This window comes from Theobroma cacao, chromosome 3 (assembly GCF_000208745.1).
Source record: "Theobroma cacao cultivar B97-61/B2 chromosome 3, Criollo_cocoa_genome_V2, whole genome shotgun sequence".
Classification (NCBI taxonomy): Eukaryota; Viridiplantae; Streptophyta; class Magnoliopsida; order Malvales; family Malvaceae; genus Theobroma; species Theobroma cacao.
This window is the reverse complement of record NC_030852.1, coordinates 8,018,517-8,024,339: the sequence shown is the minus strand read 5'-3', so window position 1 is coordinate 8,024,339 and position 5,823 is coordinate 8,018,517. Positions and strand designations below refer to the sequence as shown.

General features: G+C 32.1%; 1 long non-coding RNA gene across 1 annotated transcript; it reads left to right on the top strand.

Moving 5' to 3' along the window:
* LOC108661253 lies at nucleotides 2,615–4,389 on the top strand. The gene is made up of 3 exons (XR_001927001.1): nucleotides 2,615–2,653; nucleotides 3,314–3,389; nucleotides 4,258–4,389. It is a non-coding gene; the product is annotated as an uncharacterized LOC108661253 (long non-coding RNA).

The window sequence follows — 5,823 nt, the reverse complement described above, 5'->3', positions numbered from 1 at the left end:
CAAGAGTTGTCTTAAAATGAGAAATATTTATTAAGATAAATATTGTCTTAAGATAAAACAATATAGGAGGATTTTAGTTATAATTAAAGAGTTAAATAGTTTAATCTTATTTATAATTTCTTGATAAATTATAAGACTCCATGTTTGATTAGAATTCCTTTATTTTATTATTAATTCTTTTTAATTAAAAATTGAATAATAATAAAATATAATAATATTCAATAAGGAATCATATTTTAACATGGAGAAATAATTATAATTAGATAAATAAATTGTTTATTATTTAATTATGATTTAGATAATTATTGGAGAAGCATGATGCAACCATAACTCTTTATGCATGACCTGAATGTACTCTTAATAAGAATTTAATTTTAATTAAATTCTTTAAAAAATAAAAAGCACTCTATAAAAGGAAAAAGGTTAAGGGTCAAATCAAAATAATAAAAGAAGGAAAGAAGAAGATTTGCTTTCTTTTTGGCCGAAACACTAATAGCCAAATTTTCTCCTCCAAAAATACCTCAATTGCCGAACCTTTCTCAAATGTCTTCTTTCTCTCCAATTTTGGTATTTTTTTTAAACACCTTTCATAAGAAAAATAGTCATAGTTTCAAAGAAGTAAAAGAGATAAATTCGATAGTTACCATCTTAATTAAGCATTACACACCTTGTCCACTCAAGGTTCAAGTTGAAAAAAGTTTTTGAAGAATAAGTGGTAAGTCGATTTGGTCAAGAAATCAAAGTTTTGGTGTGGTGGTAAATTTACTACAATTCATTAAGAGTCAAGAATCAAAATTCTTACAAGAGAAAGGCATGATTTCAAATCTATTATGATTCTTGAATTTTAGATGTGATTAAATTGATTTGCTATGTGCAGGATGTGTAATTCCGCTTGTGCATTTAGATTGCTTGCTTCCATGACTAGAAAAATTTTAAAAGCCATAGTTTACACAAACACATGCATGCACAAAGGTCCACTTCTTAACAATTGGTATTAGAGCCTTTGATCTCTCGCAAATCTTATTTCCTATTTATTGATGCACGGTTGGCACCTTTGCACAATTTTGACTATCTTGATGACATCATTGTATGGTTGAATGTGTGGATGAATGTTTAAGGTTTTTGCCACTTTAAAAGTCCTACAATTGCTGAAAATTTACTTGTAAACTTTTTCGTTTGGCTATGTAACAAAAAGGGTGGCTTATCATCGCCATGTATCCTTCTTGATTTTCTTTATTTTTTCTTAGTTATGATATAATTAGGAAAAGCCATGTAAATTTTTTTATTTTTGATGTATTGGATGTATACATGGAGAAGATCAAAGTCATGATAGAAAGGTATTCTTTCAATTTTGGTCTCTTAAATTTTAATTGATTAATGGCTACCCATTTTTTAAAGAGTTTTAGTTGCATTATAACTTTTTTTTTTAAAGAAAAAGAGTTTTTCTTGTATCAAAAGTCTTTTGCCCAAAAATATTTTTTTATTTTTTTTAAAATTAAAAATATTTTTTTATTATTTTTTGAAATTAAAAATATTTTTTTTTTGTAATTAAAAAAATGAGGAAAGAGGAGTCAAGGGCATTGAGCCAAGCAACACACACCTGTGTGTTGCAGGTTGGCTCACAAGTACTTAACAGCACGCCCTTAAGTGCTAATAGGCAGCGCACCCATCTGTATTGTTGGTGAAATGGCCCATACTTTGATATGGTGATAAATAAAGTTGGTCGGATGCGAATTGAGGCATAATAAGGAACTTTGGGAACCAAAGAGACAAGATAAAATTTTTAGAATAAAATATTATTTTATTAATAAAATAATATTAAAATATTAATATCTAGTTGGATGTCGAAATCAGTCATGAAGAAGGATCATATGGTTGATCCAAGTAGGGGAGAAGATGTCAAGCCTGACTCTATAAAATACTTGTCATGACATACATGTGATGGATAACATGTTTGCATGCTAGGAGAGTCTCGAAAAATTTACAAAAGTCAGTATTGTACCTAGAGGTACAACAAAATTGATTTAAGCCTCAAACTAGATCAAATAGATAATTTAAGATGAAATTAAGAATATTAAAGTCCCAGAAATGTTTAATATGGTGATTAGGAGTTCGATGATCAATTTGGAGTCAAATCGAAATTTTCACTATCTAGGGGCAAAATGGTAATTTTGCCACCTGAGGATAAAATTGAAATATTGAAAGAAGTTTTTGATCAACATTGATCACATTTGACTCATTGGAGTATAATTTGAGGTTGATAAGTGAAAAAAATTATAATCCCGGTATTTTCAAAGCATAGGGGTAAAATGATAATTTTGCCACCTCAAGGGCAAAATTGTAATTTTATGCACCCGACACTTGTCCAGCACATGGATTTTATCCAATATTGTCACGGATAATTGAAGGAATTTAAACGGTGGAGAGAGAAAGCTTAATAGTAAAGAAATTAAAAATGGACCAATGGGATGGTGACATGTGTCAAGTTAATATCCATTTATTTTTTTTAGCTTTAAAATCAGCAAAAAATCAGCTTATTTTCTCTTCATGTGGTCGGCCATAGCAAGAACAAAGAGAGGAAAAGAAAAACAAGAAACCTAGGTGGGAAAATTAAAGAAAAAGTGTGGGATTTCAAGGAATCAAGCAATCAAAGGTAAAATTTCTTGATTTTGACTTGTGATCTACCTTTTCCATGCTTTTCTCCTTATTTTCCATGGTTAGATTTCATGTTTTCATGGTGAATTCATGGCTGCCCAAATGGGTATGGAGAGAGAATGAAGTTGGATTGATTTTATTTTAAGTTATGTTAGTGTTTTTAGTTAGTTTAGCATATTTATAAACAAAACAACAAGAAAAGAATTCATTTTCCCCCATCACCATTATTGACCAAATTTTCTAGGGAGGATATTGTGGCTGAAATTGATGATATTTCATGATATTTGGGTGATATTTGATGTTGGGTGAGGCTAGAAATTAAATGGGAAATTTTGGTATGAAAATATAAATTTTTACCTAATGTGTAGACATGTGTGATTATTGATCCGGGATTGATAAATTGAATTTCATTCACAGTCACTGAGGTAATTTAGGTATAATAGGAGTGTAGAAAGTGAGAAAAATTGATTTGGAGTTAAATTTAAGATTTTAGCCGATTAGGCCGATTATAGTGTGATTTAGGTCGAACATAACATTTAAGTGATTAATCAGACATTTTGCATCCCATCGCATGCATTCATTTAGATTTAGAGAGCTTGAAATAGTTTATGATAAATTGACACAATTTATTGAAATTCGTGTCACGTATGATGAATAGGTGGTGAGCCCTCTAACAAGGGTAAAGAGATTGTGCCCGAAGACCGAGAATAAGAGTATATCGAATTTCTAGTACTGTGAGTAACCTTACCATCATTTTTTTTATCTAAAGTATGTTTTTAATCGATTTTGATGAAATTTTATGAAAATGAAATTAAATGGTAAATCTTGAGTTTTACAAACAAAATGTGTCTACATGAAAAGATTTTATAAATTGTTTTAAAATTGAATAATGATTTTGAAAAATAGAGTAATTGGAGCCCACTTGTTATGAATTAAATTTATGAATCTAATGGTTTATGACAGTATTTGCATGAATGGCTGAATTGGTATTGGTGTTGAAATATATGAAATGTGTATTTAGCCTTGAAAGGCTGTGAATTATAATAATTGCCATGTCATGCCAGAATGAATTTTATTGATTGGTGGATTATATTTTAATTAATCACTACAGTAGGGGGTTTATGTGGACCAGCCTTTTAGAGGGGCACGGTAAACCCCATTACATTCTTACCTCGAACGGAGAGATGCGTAGGGTATCTCCTGGGATAAAACTTAGGGTTCACTTCACACCAAACCACCATGTGAAGGGGAACTCAGTCAACGCCAAGGAACATCTGTGTTTTCTCAAACTAAAAATATGTTTTACGTGTATACGAAATTTTTAACAACCTTGGCAGGCTCGAGTGTACTCCTCTGATCAAGGTGTCATCGAGTATATTTGATGGCATGAGCCAACTATTTATGAAAGTCATAAGCCCTAATGAGAAATTAAATGAAATACAACCGTTTGCATGGGTTGGGTTGAATTTTCAAATTGTGAAATACTTAAAATGATGGGATATTTTAATTGTCTCCTTTTACTCGGCTTTAGCTTATTTAAATGGTTTTTGTTTACTCACTGAGATTTTATAATCTCGCCACCCTCCTTTCCACCCATTTCAGGGTCAGAGTAGGCTGTAGATAGCTGGTTCCATCGAGGATTTCCATTGGATTGCGTCTTCCAAACTGTAGGTTCACAGCTTCTTTAATTCTAGTTATTATGAGCCCACTTGATATTGTAAATTTAATAATTTATTGTGCTACAGTATGAATGAATTTATTTTGTTTTTACGTTACAAAAAGTATTTACGCATAACTCCAAAATTTCTGTTTATAAGAGAATAAAATATTTTATTGAATATTTTGTTTTATCTTCTTATTATATTCAAATAATTATAATTTCATTTTGAATAAAGGTTTTAGATGCCTAAACTTATTTTTAATTGTGAATTATACGATTGGTACTTGTTCACTACATTTTTAACTGGTTTCAAAATTTTCAGTGGAAAATGACCAAAATACCCCTGTGGGACAAAAATTTTTATTTTATCAGTTTTAAGTTGGAAATAGCTCAAAATCCTTTAGAACATAAAATTTGGCAACGGTTACTTATCAGGCGAAATGAGAAATTGATATTAAGCCTTATGGGGTTTCGGTTGACATTTCGAGAAATGAGTGCCCATTGGCGCACCGCGATGGCTGTCACGGGCTCGAGGGGAGTTTCGGGTCATGACAATTCAGTTGGTATCAGAGCTTTTGGTTTTAAAGATAAGAGTTTTTGGGTTTAAAGCTGGTTTAAAGTTGTTTTAAAGCTGTTTTAAAATTTACAGTGTCAGTGTTGCCCCAAGTCCAGTTAAGTTAAGTTAAGTTAGGTTAGATTGAATAGAACGCATACATCTACATATAGAAACCTACCTACTCTTGCGATGCGTAAAGAATTAAGTAATTTCTTCTTGGTCGTGTGTAGGTTGTGAGGTGCACAAGTGACATACACACTATGTTTAGAAGAGGCAGTAGACCCAATACCCTTCATAATGCTAGCGAGGGATCTCTAGATTCTATGGCTAGAAGCAAATGGTGCCCTGATCCAGGTGATTCGGAAGGTGGTTCGTCTCGAATTCCTGATAATAGAATTCCTCTGAACTTAGTGGAGCGAGATCGTAGTGAGGGGAGCTTTGAGAGTAACGAAAATTTTGTAAGTGAGAGTAGCTCCAATACTCCGAAAATTGAACAAGATTTCCTTTTAGAACAACCTGGAGAGCACCTTAGAGAATGGACAAAGGAAGAAATTGCAAGGGGACAACCAGAAAAGAATAAGGAGAAAGTAACAGTAGCAAGTAAACCCCTTAGAAAGGTGTCAAGTGTTCGACATTTTCCTCCCAATTGTGGAAGAAATGCTGCACCGATAAGTGATGAGGAACGTAGGAGAATGCAACAAGCCTGAATTGAAGAACAAAGGAGAAAATCTCAGGAGGAAGAGGATCCATTGATGTGCCCAGATCAGGACAATGAGGAACCTAAAGATGTTTAATACTTTAGTTGAAGTTGTATTGTCATAAATCTAGGCAAGTGTCATTTAAGGGAAAATGTGGTAGTTACTTGTATAAAGGAGTTAGGAGTGGCTTTTATTTTGTATGACTCGAACGGAATGTAAAATAGCTGTTTAAATAATTGGATATGTATGGGAAT